The 20,759-nt window shown below is 40.3% G+C and overlaps 1 protein-coding gene across 27 annotated transcripts in view; it reads left to right on the top strand.

The window, feature by feature from the left end:
* Positions 1-13,940: 13,940 nt before the first annotated feature.
* FUT8 (fucosyltransferase 8) overlaps positions 13,941-20,759 on the top strand; it is a 298,682-nt gene continuing 291,863 nt past the window's right edge. For 4 of the 27 annotated variants that reach the window (XM_072761715.1, XM_072761723.1, XM_072761719.1 and 1 more), the window contains exons 1-2: positions 14,826-15,327; positions 15,689-16,326. The gene's annotated coding sequence lies outside the window, so the exon portion shown is untranslated. Of the gene's footprint in view, positions 14,097-14,663; positions 15,328-15,688; positions 16,327-20,759 lie in introns of those variants that run through there. The other 23 variants (XM_072761724.1, XM_072761717.1, XM_072761727.1 and 20 more) reach the window with 16 other exon arrangements.

The raw sequence follows: 20,759 nt of genomic DNA on the forward strand, positions 1-20,759 counted from the left end.
AGCAACTCAGTTTGTTTCCTATGATTAACAGTTCTGAGATATGGAAACAGTTTGATTCTTTTGAGGCTTGCCTTTAAATTCTGATAGGAGCAGACCAGCCTTTAGAACAAAGGGGCTAATTTGGCCTACTAAAAAGGCAATACCTTTCTGATACTCAATCCAATGCCCAATGTGTTAGAAAGCTTTTCCATTTAGGCTGTGGGAATGTGAAGTATTTCAAGCGGTGTGTGAATGCCAGAAATTGTTCCTTTCAGGTATTTTCCCTCTTGGCTCATGTAGTTTCTATACACATGTATATTAATTAAGGACTCAAGGGGGAGCCCCTACAGATTTCCAGTACTCTCTCTGAGCAGCTTTCTCCTTTCTGGTCATCTATCCTGCAAATTTTAGCTGCCGTAGCCAGTCTGAATTCTCACCTCTGTCTCTTCAACTCAGGGAAATTGCCAGGCTTTGTTCAGGTTCCCTTGCCTGTGCTGTAACCTGGAATCTGTCTAGGCAGTAAGCTCCCCAGCTTGTTGGGTTCACCTCATTTGTTTCTCTTCTTTCGAAGATGACTGTCCTATGTTGTGTGTTGTCCAATATCTGAAAACTATTGTTAATAGTTAACTAGTTAACTCAATTTTTAAAAAAGATTTTATTTATTAATTCAGGGATCCCTGGGTCGCGCAGCGGTTTAGCGCCTGCCTTTGGCCCAGGGCGCGATCCTGGAGACCCGGGATCGAATCCCAGTCGGGCTCCCTGTGCATGGAGCCTGCTTCTCCCTCTGCCTGTGTCTCTGCCTCTCTCTCTCTCACTGTGTGCCTATCATAAATAAATAAAAATTAAAAAAAAAAAAGAAAAACAAAGATAAAAAAAACAGACTAAAAAGGAATTGAAAAAGCAATGTGTATAATAGTATATTATTTTATATAATATTTATTATGCATAAATAAAATCCACCTAAGGGCTATATAATTATACACTCAGAGAATACATCTAGAAAGATATAGAAATTGGTGTCACTAGTGCTTTAGGGAAGGAGGACTAGGGTACATAGTGGAGGAGAGACTCATTTCTCCCTTTATGCACTTCTATATACCCTTTGCATTTTTTTTCTTTATCATGTGCATATCTTGTTTTAAAAACTGCTGCTACTTGATATATACATACACACACATATATAATTTTTCTTTTTCTTTTCCAGTAAAGTAACCAAAGTTCTCCAAAAGGGTTAGATTTCCATAAAGCAGTCTTAGAAATTTCTCCCATCTCTAGATTACTTGTTTAAAGGAGACAGACCATACCCACTCTTTCTATTATTTCTCCAGGGCACCTCCATGGTTATAATTAATTTCTTATTACTTATGAGAAGAATCATCATGTAGACACCTAAGTGACTGGCATCTGGAGCATTGTGCTTGTTTAAATATGGGTGAAAGAAAGAATAAGGCCATTATTTTTTTCATGATTCTATATAGTATTTACAGTATTTAATTAACTTTTATACTCTAACCCACCATTCTTTCTGACTTCCAGAGGTGCTACCAAAAAAGCCCAGGATGTAGGAGCTGAATAGTAAGGCTGTGTGATCCACAAGACGTTAACCTGCGGCCAGATTACTCCTTTCCAGTGCTGCAGGGACCATGTAAATAAATATGTTTGTAAGAGTGAAATAACACCCACAAAGTGGGGATGCTACCTGTTATGTTTTAGGAAGAGAGTTACACCTCTGGAAAGCTATCTTAAAGGAATGACTTTTAGCCATAACCTGTCTGTTCCTATGAGTGTCTGACACACCTCATTTAAAACCCACGCAACATTTCCTGGAAAACATTGAAAGATATTTGGAAACATATGTGCAAGTCCCAAAGTAAAAATCCAAGGCTGACACAAGTCAGAAAAAGGCTTGCTATTATACATGCCTAAGGCATTTTCTTCTGACTCTTATCTGCTTTAAAATTTCTGGCGCTCTTGCTAGTTTTGAATTCTTGAAATGCCAATGTAGCAAGTAGATAGTTAGTGCCAGAAAGATGCCTCCAAGATCTAACTAGCTAATGAAAGAATATGAAAAATAAGATTCCTGACTTCAAGAGGCTTATTTTTGTCACATGGGAGATACTATTGTGTAGAAATCATAACACATGAATAACAGGAAGGAAAACAATGCTATTGAAGGGGGAAATTTTATTTTGATATACATATACAATATAATACTCTCTATATATTATATAAGCCATATATATGGCAGTGTTTTTGGTGGATTCTGCATTGGCAGGAAGAGTCCTGCTTTCTTCCCCAGTCTGAGCCAAGATCAAGAATTTAACAAAAGGGAGGACACTACTTATGGTGCCAGATCTAACAAATAAAAATGCAGGATGCCGAGTTAAATTTGAGTTTCAGATAAACAAGTAATTTTTTTTAGCATAAATATGTCTTATGCAATATTTGGGACATACTTATACTAAAAAAACGATTTGTTGTTTATCTAAAAGTCAAATTTGATTGGACATCCCATACTTTATTTGCCAATCCTAGCTGCTTATAAGGTAGGAGTAGATACCTTTTATGCTGTTTTTCCCTTACCTCTTGGTTCCCTTGTGGTAAGATGAGTTGCTATTGACACCTTCTACACAAGTATAATCCAACATGGGGTGAGAATACAGCTGAATTCTTGCTATGCTGCCGAGCCAGAAGGGAGGAGCAGGCTATAGATTGACTTGCCTCAAGAACAACTGTGAGACAAACCTCCTTCTCCCCTACAAATAAACCAGATGGAGGTGCTTTATCATGTGTAGGATGGAAGTTGAGCTTTTAAAATTTGGATATTAAAGGAAAAGGTGACTCCTGAAGGCTGGAGGACTTGAAGAAATTCCATACTATAGAAATTTGTTGAAGTAGTAAAGGTGGAGGTTTTATAAGCTGGGTCAGTGAATGCTAGATGTGAGCTGGGGTGCACCTGCTATTTGGAGTCAGGCTGAGGGAGCTCCTGGTTTCATGTCACGCTAGCTTCCAGAGATGGAGAACGCAGGAATGAGAAGACAAAGGCAGTGATTAGGATGCATAGGTGAGTTTGTTCAATGAATTGTGGAAGGTCTTAGAAACCATGTTAAAGATTTTTGGCTTTATCCTTAAAGCAGTGGGGCTCCTCTGGGGCTTTCTGAGCAGGAAGTGTCATGATCATAGTTATGCCTTAGGAATATTAGCCTGGCAGGTCTTTATGGAGGGATTGTGAAGGGGAGAAAGAGTGGACACTGGGTGATCAATTGAGAGGAGATTCAGTCAAGGCTGCTGATAGTCCATATGGCATCTATATGTGATTTAGAAAAGATACATCTCCTCTGAGGGGATGCAGACTAGGGCACTCATTTTGGCAAAAGTCTGTACCAGAGCACATGGTTTGGTGACTAAATTAGGGGCTAGATTTTATCCCTCATTATCCTCTCAGTCACCATAGTAGTTGGTTAATTAGCACCAGTGGCTTAATGAAATAAAGATTTATTCCTTGCTCATGTCACAGTCTGCTGCTTGTAGGGTGACTCTCCTTCTAGTGGACACTCAGGGATCCATGCAACCTACCTCTCTCTTATAGTGAGACCATTTGAAATATCTAGCCTTCAAGATCACCAGGGCTGGAGGTTCTCACAGGGGCACTTCTAACCAGAGTAGGAAGTAACTTAATAACCTTCCGGTCTGTAACCCCTTGGCTGGTACATGGTTTCAACTTGACTAGCAAGGAGTCTGGGCAATATAAAGGATGAGAGTAACTTGTGCTGCTCTGTCTAGAAAACATTGGAAGATGATTCCAGCAGTTGAAGATGATTGTAAGGATATCAGGGGAAATCTGATGCACTTTATTCAACTTTCATTTCAACTGTTACAAAAAAAGTAATATCCTTTTTCTTGTACAAGCAATTAAATGAGCATCTAAATCTAGCAGTTTGGTTTTTCTAGAACTGTATATATGGGAATCGATGAGTCATAAATACAGAAGGTACCTCCAAGACATTATATGGTTCATACTACTCTGTCAGAGCATGACTGACTTAAACCTAAAACCATTAAATATACATACATACCCATTAGTTTGTGTCTGTAAAGCTTTGACTTACTTTATCTGCATGTGATACTAGAGTCAAGATTTGTTGTAATGAGTGTAAAATTTATCCCAGCTCCTTCGATGAGCAAAGTTGAAATAGTAACTGGGAGACAAAGAAAAGATTATAAAGTCTCTTACCACAGAATCAAAATTACCCATGTGCAACCTTGTTTATTTCGCCAGTGCTTCAGTTAGCCTTCCTGTTACTCAGTTAAGCTCACAGAAGACAGAGGCACTCTGCATATTCAAAATACTATTATTGCATGGTATCAGACAACCAAAATAGACCCCTGACCAATCAGAATTATGCTATATTGGTGAATATCAGCTCTGATATACAACCAAGGTCCCTTTCAGTACAAGGTCATAAGGAATCATAAGGAATCATGCAGAGTTTAAATAAATATTTCAGACTCATCCCTATAGTGTCCATGTGTCTTAGACTTCCAGAGAAATTCGGATTTTAAGTACCAGATTTAGTTGTTAAATTTAGTTTCACTCCATTTGGTGAGTAAAATATGGTCACCACAGCCATATCTATCTGGGAAGAGTCAGTAAGTGCATTCATTGTAAGGTGGAGGGGAGAACTAATCAAGCATATTTTGTCTTAGAGGCACAAAGAATATTAAAAGTGAAAAGGCTGCATAGATTCTTTTATTATGCTCCTATTCTAAAAATGAAAAATACTTCTATAAAAGGAAAGACAAAGTTAATTGGATTTCTTCTATTATTTAGGAATGTGGATGTAAGTATGTGGAGAGTTTCTTAGGATACTTTAAAAATAGCTATTAAAAGGTATTACAACTTCCTTGGAAACCATTTGCAGGATCTAACAGCATGTAAAGACAGAAACGTCTTTTTTTTAGTCAAATCCTTTCTGTTGACATAAAGTCATTTTCTTCATTCATTCATTCATTCACTCATCCATTCATTTAATAATGTTCAGTGAGCATCTCTCATAGACTAAGCACTTTCTAGACACTAGGGATACTATCTAGTTCAATGATCCTTTGTTAGGATTTTGCTCTTTTGTAAATGAAATATTGAGCCTGACAGAATATTGGGTTGGGATCAGAAAACCTAAATTCTAAATGTGATTATACTGAACTATGAATTATATTGATGGTATCAAATAATTCAAATAACCCAAGCCCCAAATCTCATTCATCTTTAGTCACTTTTTCACCTAATCCATTATCATGTCCTTCACAATTTCTGAAATTCACCTCCTGCTGTCCATTTCATCCTGTGGTTATCTCATATTTAAATTATTTTATCCAGAGCTGTGCCACATGTGATTATGTTGGTCATCTATTGCTTGTGGCGGAGATATTTGTGGCCACCAAATATCCATGTGCTCCTTTTTATTTCCCGGTCCCCCTTGTTGTTAATTCAGAGCTATATGACTTCTTTTTCTTTTGAAAAAATATTTATTTATTTATTTTTAGAGAGGGAGAGAGAGAGTGGGGTGAGGGACAGAGGGAGAGAATCTTGAAGCAGACTCCCCACTGAGCGTGGAGCCCGACCTGGGGCTGGATCTCACCAGCCATGAGATCATGACCTGAGCCATAATCAAGGGTCAGATGCTTAACCGACTGAGCCACCCTGGTACCCCAGAGCTATATTTACTATTTATATATTAGATATTCATAAACTCTTTGTTTCAACACCTGATAGAATTAGATTTTAATAAAACTTGTCTATAGATTAGCTTTAAAACATCTGTCTCTCCTATGTTCCATTATCATAGGGCTTTCACCTTTTTGATGATTTTAAAAGAAGCCATGAGTGTCACCTTTACATAGCTCATTATATCTTCTGAGCTCACTTTGTGACAGTATCAGGGGGGCTGAGTCATTTTGTTGGAGAGAAGCTAGATGGTCCATGCAGAAACAAAGTCCACCTGACTATATAAGCAAAACATTCACTGGAAACTATGGATCAGAGAATTCGCAAAGACCAATATGAAGGCTGAGATTGAGTTGAATTGCTAAGTACTGAGGACAGGACAGAGCAGTAAGGTCTATATGCGAATATTAGAAAGATGAGGGGAGTTGTCAAAAGCTGAAGGAAAAAGTGAGGGAAAGGACTATAGCAGGGTGTTAGGGATGTCAGTCCCTGTGTGTACCCACCCCCTACTCCTACTAAAGGGTTTGCCTCCCTTAGGCCCATAGCCCCGGCTGAAGGTTCAGCCATCACTGCCTTGACATGGTGGTTTGGAAAGAATGAATAGTTGACTGAAGGCCAGAAGACCTATGATATGACTCAGTAGAGAAAGATACGAAGACTTGGCAAGATTTCCCTCTCTGGAGAGTGAATCAAGAGATCAAGAAAGTTAAGATTGTGCTTTATGCTATGAAAAAGATGAAATTTAAGGGAACAAAAGCAATGAGACCCAGAAACCAAAATGTAGAATAAAAAATGGAAATCAGTCGGTACTGAGAGAGGAGCAGAAGAGCAGAGAATGATGTGGGGGATGTGAGAGGGATGGAGATGTGGATCAGATCTCCAGTTGCTTAGGTATCTGACAGTGCTTCGGCCACAGGGTCAGTTTCGGTTCATGTATTTTGAACTGAAAACAGTTCATATCCCCTTTTCCTTGAAATAACCCTAGTTCCTTGGTTCCTTGTTCCTTAAAGAGCTCAAGCTGGATGGACATCTCAGCCATTTGACAGAAGTGCCCAGAAGGAAGGGAGTGTATTTTAACCTAAGTGATCAGCCTTGAGAGAAATATAAGTTAGCTCCACTTGACCCAATCTATGTGAGTTTACAAGTAGACTTGTACACTGTGCCAGCACAATTTATAGGGGGTTGTTTTTAGAACCTTTACTCTTTGTTTTAAATACCAACACTTGTATTGTAGCATGTACCACAGAACTGAAATGACATTCAACCTTCAGTTCAGGAAATCTTGTCAATCACTTATTTCTTTTTCTTCACGAGATTCTGTGTTCATGTTATCTTGACTTTGGATGTAGATCAGATAATAATAATAGTGTCGACAAATGCTTGCTTTTGCTCAGGGTTTTCGTAGAGCTATAAATGGCTAACATTTTTTTGTGTGCTCTGTGCCAGGTGCTGTTCTTAAGAGCCTTACATGTAATAACTCATTTTACAGTCATGACAACCCGATGAGGTAGATAGTATTATCACTCCCATTTTATATGAATGAAAAAATGACACATAGTTTTAAAAAGTTTCCCAAGGTCTCATCACTATTAAGTGGCAGTGCTTGGATTCAAATACAGTTAGAATCTACTTTCTGAGTCATGACTCTATACTGCCTTGTTCCCATGGAAACTACAGAAGATCCTGACTAACCAGAGGTTATGAGTTTTTTGATCCCCCTGGCAGTTATATAGCAATGAAAATTAATTAACTCATTCAGCAAATATGATACATAGACAAGACAGAGAGGTGGGGCTCTGCCCTCAAGGGACCTTCTGGTGTTTCAGACTTTTGTCAGTTTGGTTGGAGTTAGTTTTTCCCCTCAGAATCTAATTTGCCCTCTGGTAAATTAATAAGATAGAGTTTTGCCCCTGCAAAGCAGAATTTTGGAACTTTGGTGACTTCAGCAAGGCTCATTCTTATTAGAGCAAATATTTATAATATAGTGACAGTGATCATTTTTTTTTTGCTAGAATTTTTATCCCTGAATTTTTCTTTTTCTTTTGCACCTATCCCATCTTTCCCCAGTCTGTATTTTTATATTTGGTTTAAAAATTTTCAATTTGTTATTCAAATATTTTTGATTTTATATTTTTGGATTTATTTCTTTTTTTTTTATGGAGCACTAAGGATCCAACTTAACATAGTTTATCAAACTACTATGGTAGTATATGAAGACTAAGTTCAGTGATGTGTAGCAGAGAAACCTAGAAAACAGTGGTTTAAATAAGAGAGAAGCTTATTTATTTATTTATTTATGAAAGAATTTTGAAGGTAGCATCCCAGGACTGGCATGGAGTTTCCACAAGGTTGTCCTTACTATTATGCTACAGGGTTTGGCAATTTTCCTCATGGTCCAAAATGGCTGAAAGGGCTCCAGTCATCACATTATAGCCCAGGTAATAGGATGCAGAAAACAGACAAGAAGGTTTATTTCTTTTCTTTTTATGACTTTTAAAAAATAGATGTCCCGCATAATGTTTCTACTTAGATCTTTTATAACCAGAATTTAGTCATGTGGCCACACATATGCAATTATGGAGACTAGAAAATATTAGGTTTTAACTGAGTGGCAATATGACCATCTAAAAATTGGGGGTTGGTTATTATGGAAGAATAAAAACAGATATAGGGAGATATTTTGAAGTCACTGCTCACAGGTACTTTATATATAGTTGATAAAGATTTATTGATTCATTTTTATAAACTTGATCATATTCTTAGAAGTATCACTCAAGTTGTTAATAAAGATAATTGACTTAAGGATTTTCCCTCTTCTTATTTTTTACTTTATGAAAATATAACATACCATTGCATTAATCACATCTAAAATAAACCCACCTGAAATTAGTTTATGCAAAATAGGGAATACATTAGAAGAATATGGGTGGAAACCTTGGAAGAGGAAACCCAAAGCAGAAAGAAAGGCAGAGATTCCAGAAAACCTGGAACTGAGAACTCCAGTGTAACAAAGACACCTTCTTCATCCTCTTCTCCCTTTGTCCATTGATTTTATTTTTTCAATGCAGAATGTGTTTTTCCTCTTGGCAAAAACAAAAATAAAAACAAAAAGATGTTCAATGACATCTTCCAGATTATATATCTAGCTGAGACTTGAGATGACCTTCCTTCCGAAATCTAAAACTCTTGGAGTAATGGCTTCATTGGCCCATCTTACATCAGGTGTCCACCTCTTGACAAATTAGCCAATGGCCAGTCAGTAGTAACGAGGCTTTTCTTGCTGCCATCATATGACAGATGTGTGGAAATGGGAGGAGCAGTTCAATAGGAAAGGCAGGTACTGGCTAGGCAATTGTATAGGCTACACTATAATTATACATGATGGAAAAACACAGATCAGTGGTCTGAATTAAATGAAAGATAACGGAGAATGGATCAATCTTAATGCAAAAAAATTGATTTATCTATGAATAAACACCATTTGATAGGTCTGCAATACATAGAAGGTTTATTATGTGTCAGGCATTGTGCTGAGTGCTTTTTACATTTTGAGTCATTTATTCCTCATAACCCTATAAGCTAGAGATTATTATCCTCTTTAACAGATGGAAAACCGAGCTCAGGGAGGTTAAGTAACTTGTCCAAGAACATATAGCTAGTAAGTATGCTACATTTGTCTTAACTTCAAAGTTTTTAACTACCACAGTAATATACTGTCTCATTGCTTCCCTATTTTTGGTTGGAAACTATGGTCATTTTTGGCGAGGCAATTATTAGCTGTTTTTTTCCCCTTAGTTCTGCCATAACAAAGCTATGTGAACTTGATAAATCTTATAATGTATCTGGGTTTTAATCTCTTTATCTGTAAAAAGATTGGGTTGTATTAAATTACTTTTTCCCCCTTGTTAATTCAGGCAATATTTTATTTCTAAAGGCAAGAGTATGAGCTATTATATTTTTAAAAATTTTAATTCACCCAATATTTTTGAGTTCTTCTAGAGCTAAATCTGTGTAGGAACTGTGATGAAATTAAAGATATACAAGTTGTAATTTCTGCTTATGGTGTTATGGAGAAAAAACCCAGAATTATTATTTTGCAGTATAAGTCCAGAGAAGAGTAGCCTTCAGGAGTCATATAACCACCAGCTCAAACATATTTTCAAAGGTTTTTCTCTTTGTTTGCCATCTTCAGTGTGTTGACTTCATTGTAAGGTTAATTCCTCTTGTGGTTGTTAGATGCTGCCAGTGATCATCTCTGTTATCATTTGTATCTGAGAGAAAAGAGAGAATCCTCTCCCCTAAGCATGGACTAAAAAATCCTTCCCTTCAGTCTGATTGGGCCACCCTAGGACAATAATGGTTATCCAGTATATTAGAATATACCTAAATTAGAATTAGAATAGTCTAGAATAGACCTAGCATAACTTACATACCAAGTCATACTGCAGTAAAAAACAACCCCAAATCTCAGTGGCTTAAACAATAAAGGTGTGTTTTTTATTCATATATCCATCCTGACCTCATGAGGGTGGGAGGTGGAGTGTTCCACATTTTCCTCTTTTAGGGATTTAGGCTGACAAAGGCTCTAGCATCTTCAGTAATATTGGTTTTGAGACTGGGGAAGAATAAACACTGTAAGAACTTGTACTTGCAATTAAATTTTTTACCTGGATGTTACACATCTACTTGCAACCCACTGTAGACTGGTGACTATAACTAGTCACATGGTTTAGCTCAACTGCAAGTCTGGGTTGAGTAGCAGGGATGTATGAATGAAAATCTCTTGATATGCAAGGAAAGAGAGGGTAAGCAAGTCTCTACCATACTAGGAAATTAATTTACTGGTAGACTTAGGCTAATTGAATTGTTCTTCTATAGCTGGAGGTTGGATGGTTACCTAAAACACACACACACACACACACACACACACACACACGCACACACACACAGAACTCTATTAATGAGGAAGGAATAGGAGTGGATGTCAGCAGTGTGAACTATATGATGCTTTATTCCAATGAAGAAGATTTCAGCTATGGTGGCAAGTCATAGAAAGGGATAGTTTGGCTCATTTCACAAGTCTTTAAATCAATCCCTTCATTCACTCTTCTGATTGGAAATATTGGCTCTGTGTAGGTGTAGACTGAATTTCTACTTAAAGAGTTGGCTCAAAAGTGACTTAAAAACATGTACTGGATTTCAAAGTATAGACTGTTTCTCCATATTTAATTGTTGTGTCTTTTGGCAATGGTATGTCGAGCTGGCTAGATTTATAGTTTTGGAACTGGCAAACAACTAAAATTTTTCTAGGCCACCACCTTTATTTCACAGATAAGAAAACTAAGGGCCAAATCGGTAAAATGATGGTCTCAAGGTCACATCTTTTTGCATGTAGCAGTAACAGTGTTGTCTTTTGAATCATTTCTTGGAAGATGGAATCCTCTAAGTAAATGTACCTAAAGCAAACTTAGAAAATAAGGATAATTAAAAATTATTAAGAAAGTTTCCAGGCCTGACATTCAGTTGATCCACATTTCTAGAAATGGAAACATTTCTATAAACTATTTGGTAAGAAGCTGCTTTTGAAAGCCTCTTTACCTCCTCTTTGTGACCTCATAGATCCCCTTACTAAAATAACAGGATCCAACTCAAATAGTTGCTTTTACAATTAAATGATGGAGGTAAGAGTTTATTATGGCCCCTGACACTCAGTAGACACTCAGCAGTATTACACTTAGGCATTATTTTTATTATAGTCATTAATAAAATAGTAGTAGTAAACTTCAAATTAGTTCCTGCATGAATGTTCTCAACTTTGGAAATGTGATAATATTCAAGTTCATTACCTTTGATCTAGCTAATCTCTCAATAAAATGGCTACTTGTGTATTCACTTTAACTTTCTTTTTTTTTTCTTAAAGATTTATTTATTTATTTATTTATGATAGACAGAGAGAGAAAGAGAGAGAGAGAGAGGCAGAGACACAGGAGGAGGGAGAAGCAGGCTCCACGGCGGGAGCCTGCCGCAGTACTCAATCCTGGGACTCCAGGATCGCGCCCCGGGCCAAAGGCAGGCGCTAAACCGCTGAGCCACCCAGGGATCCCCTAACTTTCATTTTCATCTTTTCCATTGTCTAATGGTTGACTCCTCCTTGCCCCACCCACAAGACCCCATAACTTGGGTTGATGACTAAGAATTTGACACAGGTTGTATAAAAGAATATAATGTACTGACAAGGTTCTATTAGTTCTATACAGAACATAAAGATTGTTCTGTACAATCTCTTGCTAAACAGAACTTATCTGTAAATTTTTAGATAAATAAAGATGAGTCTAAAACCTAGTTGGTGAGGGAAGGGTGGAGGAAGTGGTGGGTCACTTCTACTTGCTTGAGCAAATATCAGAAACTAGGAGTGATGAGAGAGACAGAGGCAGGCAGCTGGGGTGAGAAGAGAGAAAGAGTGGGCCCCAGGAACAGCAGTGGGTGGTGGTGGTGGGGAAGCTGAAGCTTGTGGAGAAAAAACATCTTTTGACAGAGATGTCTTCCGGTGACTAGTAACATTTAGAACCTTTTGGAGATATTTTTCTTTTCAGAAACTTAGCCTAGCAAGGGAAAGGCAGAGTCTTAGTAATATTCCTCTCTGGAGAGAGTTAAAGAAATGTGTTTTTTAAAAGCTGTTAACTATTGTGAATTTTTTTGAAATTCATTATTGATCTGGAACTCAGTGTATAAAGATTTGCTCCTAAAAAGACAGTTGTATAATTGAAACTTCCAGTTCTGAGGTGGCAGCTAAATCCTGGGCATATCCTGGAAAGGGCTTTGATAACAGTGTTCTGTCACAGGCCAACAAGTGCGTTGACTCAACAGAGCACAATCAGAGTCATTAGAGAACTAATTTCTGAGTGTATTCTAGAGACACCCAAGTAATTTGATATTTTAATATGTAATATACCCTCCTATCAAAATGCCCTAATTCTTAGACAAACACTCCTAGGACAGATCTTTTTTTTTAAGGCTGAAAGAAGTAGAGAAGATACGTATTTTATTTAGTTTTTAAAAAAGATTTTAAGTAATCTCTGCACCCAACTTGGGGCTCAAACTCACAACCCTGAGATAAAGAGTCACACACTCTACCAACTGAGCCAGCCAGGTGCCCCTGAGAAGATAATGTATTTTAATTCCTACATTTTTGGAAAGGAAAAATGAAGGCCAGATGGAAAACCTGATGTTTTGAGGCAAATGTAAAGTAAAGCTTTGAAATTGGAGATCTTAAAGTATTATATAAGGCAAGCTTTAAAGTTACATATGCTTGCTAAAGTACTTTTTAAACTGCTGTTTAAACTGAAAAGTAAATATCCATCTCACCCCTGATTTCTAAAAATGACCTAGAGTATGACTGATAAGATGTTAGCCTTTACTCCATCTCATGATGGCATAAACCTAAAATTTCCATTCATTTCCAACAACCAAAGCTTGTGGCCCCTATAGAATTCTTTTGTTTGTAAGCTTAGTACAGGACTCTCTTTAGTGGAGGAGGGCAGCCATGCATTCAATAAATCATATTGAATGATGATAATCAAGCTTTCTGAGCTAGAACATAATTCTGGCTCTGTCAGTATCTTTTTTTGTGTGTGACTTTAGACAGGTCACTCTACTTTTCCCTCAATTTTTCTCCTCTTACAGGGAGATAACAATCATGAAAATGACTGTAAACTACTTCACTGAGAGCTTTTTCTTTAGAGGACTGACAATAAACACCAGAGTCACAAGGTCCAGCAAACATAAGAAGCGCCTGAGCTCCTTGAGGACAGGGAGTTTTTTTTCTTCTTTGAGTCAGCAGTTATCTTATTTGTTTTTCTGTTAATACAGTTCCTGGCGTATAAAAAGATCTCCATAAATACTGTAAATTTATGAATGTTATTAGGCAGATTGCAGTCTTGGCAGGCCAGTGCCTTGTAAATCTCTTTTCAGTGATCCTTTTCATACTCAGCATCTAAGACGCCGCCGCTGTTTGCTCTGCGATAAGTACCAATGCACATACTTAAGAATACTTAAGTCTAGAGGAATAATTTTTTCTGTCCGTAGGGCACCGTCTCGCTTTCCGCGGTGCTGCGCCCCAGGCTTGGGATCTGGGTCCCGAGGCTACAGGGAAGAGTTGGGTACGGGAAGCTCATCCTCCGGCCTTCTGATTGGTCGGCTCGCACTCCACTCACACGGCTCTCGTCTCTGATTGGCCGCCGTAGCACCCCCTCCCTCGGCCCGCGACTACTTTGTGTGCCAGGGCGGCGCGCTTAGGTCCTCCGGCTCAGCTCGCTGTTTGTGCCGGTCGGAGCTAGCTCTTCGGCCCACTGCTCTGCATCGCGGGCGCCAGGAATTTCCCGAGTGCGAGCGGGTAGGAAGCATCCTAGGGAGCCCCTCTCCTGCACCCTCAAAGTTCTCCCCCGCCCCGGACTGAATAAACTTCCGCCTCGAAGGGGCTGTTGCAGCCGCGGGTCGGGGGGTGGGGGCGGAGAGGCTAAGCATCAAACTCAGGCCCTTGTGGGAGGTCTTTCTGTCGGGGCAAAGGTGGAAACCGCTCTCACAAGATAAAACGGGGCTTCTCTGGTTGCATGTGGGTGCGATGACATTCTGTGGTCCACGCTGCAAGTTGCAGCCCGACGGCCAAGATCTAGGCTGCAGGGGCTGAGCAGCGGCGGTCACCGCTAAACAGCAGCCGGGAGCCTGCTTCAAATCTGCAGTACCAGTGCTCCTTAGGGCCGCGGGATGAACTGGCTCGGGCCAGTCAGTTCCCCGGCTGCCGGGAGTACGACATTCCCTGGAGATGGCGCTCCCGGGCCCGGGAGCTGGGCTCGTCGGCCTGCTGGCGGTAGAGGGCGGCCTACGCTCGTGGAGGAAGCAGGCGCCCAAGCGCAGCTGGTGTCCTGCTGGAAGTCTCCCGGTCCCCCAGCGGCCCGCGGCTCTGCCTGGCAGCGGATGCTGCAGCTACGCGCTCGGCGGGCGCTGCGAGAAGGGGGCGGGGGAAAGCCGCCGCACATGCCAGGGTCGCCGTAGGTGGCCGCGGCCGGCGCATGCGCGCCCTCTCCCAGCAGCCTGTAACGCCGAGGGGCGCGCGCCCCTGTCCGCGCGCGCACGCTCGCGCTGGCCGAGGCTTCCCCGCCTGCGCTCCGTGTCAGAGCCGCTCCGGCGCGTGCGCGCGGTATCTCCGGCCGACCCGAGTAGCCGGGCTCCCTGAGCCGCAGGCCCCCGCCCCGCGTCGCCCTCTCCCAGCCCCCGGCTGACTGGTCCCCTTCCTCTGCTCGCGGAATGGGGCCGGCGCTGCTCGGGGTCGCGCGCCCGGGACCCGTCTCGCGCTCGGTCTCGCGCTGTCAGCGACTGCCCCGCTCGCGCCGCCTCGCGCTCTCGCTCAGTCAGTGGCGCCGAAGGCTCCGTTAAGCGGCGGCGGCGGCGGCGGTTCCTGTTTCCGTTTCTTCCTCTCCCTTCAGCCGGGAGTAGCATCCTCCACCCAGTCACCCCTCCCACTCCCCACCGGGGCAGCTGCGGCGGAGCGCTGTGGCGGCGGCGGCGGCGGCGGCGGCGGCGGCGGCCACTGGGGACGGCGGAGACCGCCTCTGCTCCCGCCTCGGGTAAGGGGGCGTTTGGGAGCCGGGCCCCGCGCGCCTCGGGGTCTGGGGCTGGGCCAGCGCGGGGATGTGACTGGGGCTGTCGCCGCTCTTCTCCCCCAGGCGTTCCCCGGGCCTGTTGCTGCAACTGCTGCCGCTTGCCCGGGGGCTCCGGGAAAAGTGGGGAGGGAGCCCCCCCGGGACGCCCCGGCGCGGCCCGGGGGCGCGGGCTGGGGGTGAGGGGCGCCTGCCGCCGCGGCCGTCCTCGGCCTCGCGCATCCCTGCTTCGGGCAGGGGCCGAAGCCTCGGTGAGGAGAGGGATGGGGGCGGGGGTGGGAGGTGTCCCTCTTTCCTGCCCTCCGCCTACCTGCCCCTTCGCCTGCAGCTCGGCGTCTGTAGTCGCGGACTGTGGGCAGGAGGATGCTCGTGCGTTGCGGGCTTCTGCGAGGGGCTCTCGGGCCAGGCATCGGGAGTGGACGATACCATGACCCGCTCCCGGCGAGCGGCCAGCGCCTGGGCAGTTGAAGGCGTGTGTGCCCCTACCCGCTGCACTACCCGCTGCGCCCCCCCGCCCCCCGCCCCCCGCCCCGCCACTGATGTGGAAACGGTGAGCTGGCGGCTTTTGAGTATCTAAACTTATTTGGGAAGGTGAAATGAGTCCTTGCTCATTAGTGAAGGGAGATTCGCCCTGCGAGAGCGAGTGGGCCGTTGCCGGGGGCAGCACCTGTTCTTTTACTGTGGGGATCGCGATCCTCAAACCGCACCGAACGCCAGAGACGCAGCGTGTCGGCCTCAAGTCGAACGGCAGGCAGTGCCTCGGTGAGGGTTGGCCCCCGGCGAGCTTGCCGCCTTGAGCCTGTCCGCCCGTTAGCCTTTGGGCTGAGGCCTTGGAGAACGGCGGGCGGAGAGAGGTGGTGTCGCTTCTAACCGAGTGTGGATTGATTCACGGTGGACTTGAGCCAACTCTAGAAGGTGAACCTAGGAAAGGCAGAACCGCCAGTAGATCACATCCCAAACTTCCAGGTAACAGAGAACAAATTTCAACAAAAGTTTTCTCTCAGTTTAGAATTAAGCTCATCACGGGGGAACTGACTGAACTTTGACTTGGCTCTCCTCAGAAGCTGCAGGCAAGGTTTCATTATAGTTTTTTTTTTTTTTTCCCCCTCCCCTTCTCGTTACTCCTGGGGAAGGGGGTAGGTAAGTGTATGTTTATTTTGTTAAATTTCATGTTTTTATACATAGTTCTTTTATTTTTATTTTTTTTAAGGTTTTATTTATTTATTCATGAGAGATACAGACACAGGCAGAGGGAGAAGCAGGCTCCACGCAGGGAGCCCCATCCCTGAGACTCCACGCAGGGAGCCCCATGTGAGACTCGATCCCGATCCTGGGACTCCAGGATCACGCCCTGGGGTGAAGGCGGCTGAGCCACCCGGGCTGCCCATACATAGTTCTTTTAAAAGGTGTATCATATAGAAAACATTTCAGGAGAGAAATCGGGCATAACAGCGCTGTCTTGAAATAATGGAGCAAGTTGTGTTTTCCCTTCTTTAAAATAACGTAAAAAATGACCTAAAATCCCATGCCAAATGGTAAGGCCTTGCACGTTGCCAGCCTTGTGAAATACATCGTAAAATGTGTGTAGAAAGTCGTAATTACTTGATTTATAAATATTACAGCCGTAGGGATAAGGTGGGCATTCAAACATTTGGATTTGTGAATTTATGGTTTAGTATGCAGAAATGTAGGGAGTTGGAAATGAATAGGCTATAAGGAACATTGAAGGGTGGTTTGGAGGCATGGATTTTCCTCTTGCTGCTTTTATAAATTGAGAATTGTATTTGAATCGAATAGCTGAACAGCTGGAATGAAACTTGTGTACATTGTAAAAAACATGCAAAAGTGTGTCTTTGATCAAGTAGTGAGTTAACAGGAGTATACTGTGGTTCATTACGATAGTGATTCAAAATAATTTCCATAAAATGTAGCGCTGTATAGATTCTTTAGGATGTTCTTAAATTTAGAGTCACTTGAGGTTGTTTTCCTACAAGTCAGTCCTATTTGAGATGGATGGAATTGAAAAAGAAAAACAATAATTCTGACTAAATTATGCAGTGTTTGGTTTCAGTTTTAATTAGTTATTTTAAGGTACTGGAATGTCCTTAAAAGTGGTAAATTTTGAAATTTGCTAGTGGCTTGGAAAAACTTGTGTTGTTGTTTATTTTTTTAAGTGTAGTTATATTAGTAGGTTGGTCTGGAGGGGGAGCTAGTGCCAAAGCAAAGCATAGCTTACTATGCATTTGAACTTTTAAAACGCCCAAACCCAGATTTTTATGACTGGAAGGAACATAAATTTTTAATTAAAAGAGTAAGGGAATTGAAATGGGCATATATTTGTACATAGATATTTGTGGAATATTTATATACATATATATGTTGTGTATTGTGAATTAGTTAAAAAATCTATTCATGATCTGAAATAATGGAAACTGTTTGCTTAAGGCTTACTGAATTTCCCATTTAAAATCTCAGACGATATACCCCATAATGTAGAGTGTATGATAGTAGTTTCTTAACCTTCTTGTACATTGCAATCAGAAGGAAAGTATGTCTTAATCCTTTGTGCATGTTGTATGTTCTTAAATTTTTTCTTTATAATATCTACAGTCCTAAAATTTTAAAAATCAAGTAGAGTCTTATGTGGGCAAAGATACTGAATGGATAGTAAGCTTAATATTTATCAAGAGTAGAGATTCTTTCATTAAGAAATGGACCCTTCAGACATCTGGAAAGCAGGATCCCAAGGTCACTTCTTAACCTCTGTCTCCTGTAATATAATGTAGTGAGTCTAGCCTGTTTACTAAATTGAACTTGGGCCTTTGAATATAGAGCAATCGTTTTTTTTTTGGTTTATGGCACTTTAGTTAGATTTCTTAACTGTAATCAGTTAGGAATGCAAATTTACCTCTCTTAGTTCACATATGCTTCAAATTCAAGGCTAGAAATTGATAATGTATATATTAAAATCATATTTTGTTTTCTGAAGATAATGGGCTATTTGTTCTGTTGCTGTCAATTATGTCAGAATCTCAGTACTGATAAATAAAAAATAAATTCTTTGAAATGAACGGCAATACCTTTGAGATCTAGAATAGTGAAGTGTTTACCATTTTTAAGGGTTTTATGCTATAAATTAAACAATGTTTTATAAGATATGCCAGTATATTTTTATGTATCTCTTTCAGTTTCTTAAATGGCTATTTTTGATTTACTATAAACTGCATTACTAAATCTCTTGTTTTAATTAAATGGCAAATATACCCATTTTATATTATGGAACATTTACGAAAGAGTTCCCATTTTATGAATGTAAAGAGTGAATAAAAAAATCTGATTTTTAAAAAGACTTTGTTTAGTCATGAGAGACACAGAGAGAGGCAGAGATGTAGGCAGAGGGAGAAGCAGACTTCATGCAGGGCAGACTTCATGCCCAATGTGCGACTCGATTCCAGGACTGCAGGATCACGCCCCAAGCCAAAGGCAGATGCTCAGCTGCTGAGCCACCCAGGGGTCCCTAAAAATGTAAATTTTTGTAACTTAAAAATAAAACACAACCAGGGCACGTGCCTGGCTCAGTTGGTAGAGCATGTGACTCTTTATCTCAAGGTCGTGAGTTCGAGGCCCATGTTGGGCATGGAGCCTACTTAAAAAACAAAATGCAATTAAGATTCTAAACAGTTCTGAAACAAAAGTATTCCTATTATAGTACTTTTATACTCTGTATCAATACTAGTCCTGTTGTTACTCTTCAGATGAGATACCAACTTCCAGGCTTCTATAGTCAACAGTAGTGTAGTAGCTGTAGCATTTAGAGGACCAGTACAAGATTTTCTTTGGTTCTCTTCTTAATGAGTCTGTGGCTTATTTCCATACCATCTCGTACATGGTTTCTTTTTGGCAGTTGGAATTGTTATTAAATTGTAGTTTGCTATAATGAGACAAACATATTTAAAAGTAAAAGATATTTGTAATCCATTTTTAAAAATCATTAAAAAATTCCCAACAGAAGACTGTCATAGGGGATTTGTATGCATTTAAGGTACATTTTTTTAGAGATTAGTCTCAATGTTTCAACCGTGTTTTCTCTCTACATTCTACTCTCCAGGCTACATCTCCTCTTCTTCAACCTCCCTCCATATCCCACAATTTTCTCTTTGGAATAATTAGAGATCAAACCAATAAAATGAACAATATCACATACCTGACATAGGTTTTTCTTCCTTGATTACATAAATGACTTTATTATCAATCTTTACAATATTCTAAACATATAAGCTATATAAACTTTATATGGTACTGTACATTTTCCTTTTAATGGAAGAAGAACATATAAGGTCTGTGGGATATGCTGTGTATTTCAATATGAGTTACTTATATTTGTTACAGAAAGTGCCATATGGTTAATTTCATACAAGTTTTCTTTAAAAAAGACTTTATTTACTAAAACCTAATAGCTTGCTCACCTATTACTTTTCAAAAATATCTTTTTGTGATAGTTTTTTTTTTTTTGGTTGTCAGAAAATGACATGTGAAGAGGAAATATGTTTTAAGTTTTTTTTTGTTTTTGTTTTTGTTTTTTTAAATTGACAGCTTTCACCAATATAAGGCTAGTACTGACATGGTTCAGATTTGCTTTTGCTATTATTTTGTCTTGGCTCTCTAGTATAACCTCTTTCTTGGAGCACTGAAATAAAACTTTAAAGATCGTTATTGAAATGCTCCCAATTTCTGTTGTATCTTAGAACTTGAGTTTTTCACATTTAACAGTGGGACAAAATGAATAAATATAACAACATACTGATGTTATGATTGGATTTAACGGTTCTACTTGTCATGGTCTTGATGACTGGTTAATGTAAAAAAGTTCACATTATAAAATAAGTAATTAAGTGTTGATATTAGTCATAGATGTAAATGAGAAATTAAACTGTTTATTTTAGAATCTGTTATGAGAAATATTACAGGATATCAACTTTAATTGCTGTAACTTTCTGATTATACATGAATAAAAGTAACATAAAATGGGAGATTCTTCTATTTGATTTACTGTTAACATGACTAAAATGAATCTGTTTTGTGTTTTTGTACATCTTTTATTCACTTGACTGTTAATGAACCATGAATGAATTTCAAATTTTTAATAATTTTGTGGCTGGATTATATCCCTTACATGAGATACGAAATTCCATTAATACCTAGAACCAGAATAAATTTACCTGTGGTAAAAACAATATTTACAAAGCATCAAACTATAAAAGCATAGCAGTGTTATTAAATGACTTAAGTCATTCCATAAGCTAGTTTAAAAAATCATTTTTACAATATAATTGACCATAATATCTTGATTGGTGGTAAAGGTGGGAAAAATATAATATGTAGCTTCTATATATAATATT

Source organism: Vulpes vulpes, chromosome 6 (genome assembly GCF_048418805.1).
Source record: "Vulpes vulpes isolate BD-2025 chromosome 6, VulVul3, whole genome shotgun sequence".
NCBI lineage: Eukaryota > Metazoa > Chordata > Mammalia > Carnivora > Canidae > Vulpes > Vulpes vulpes.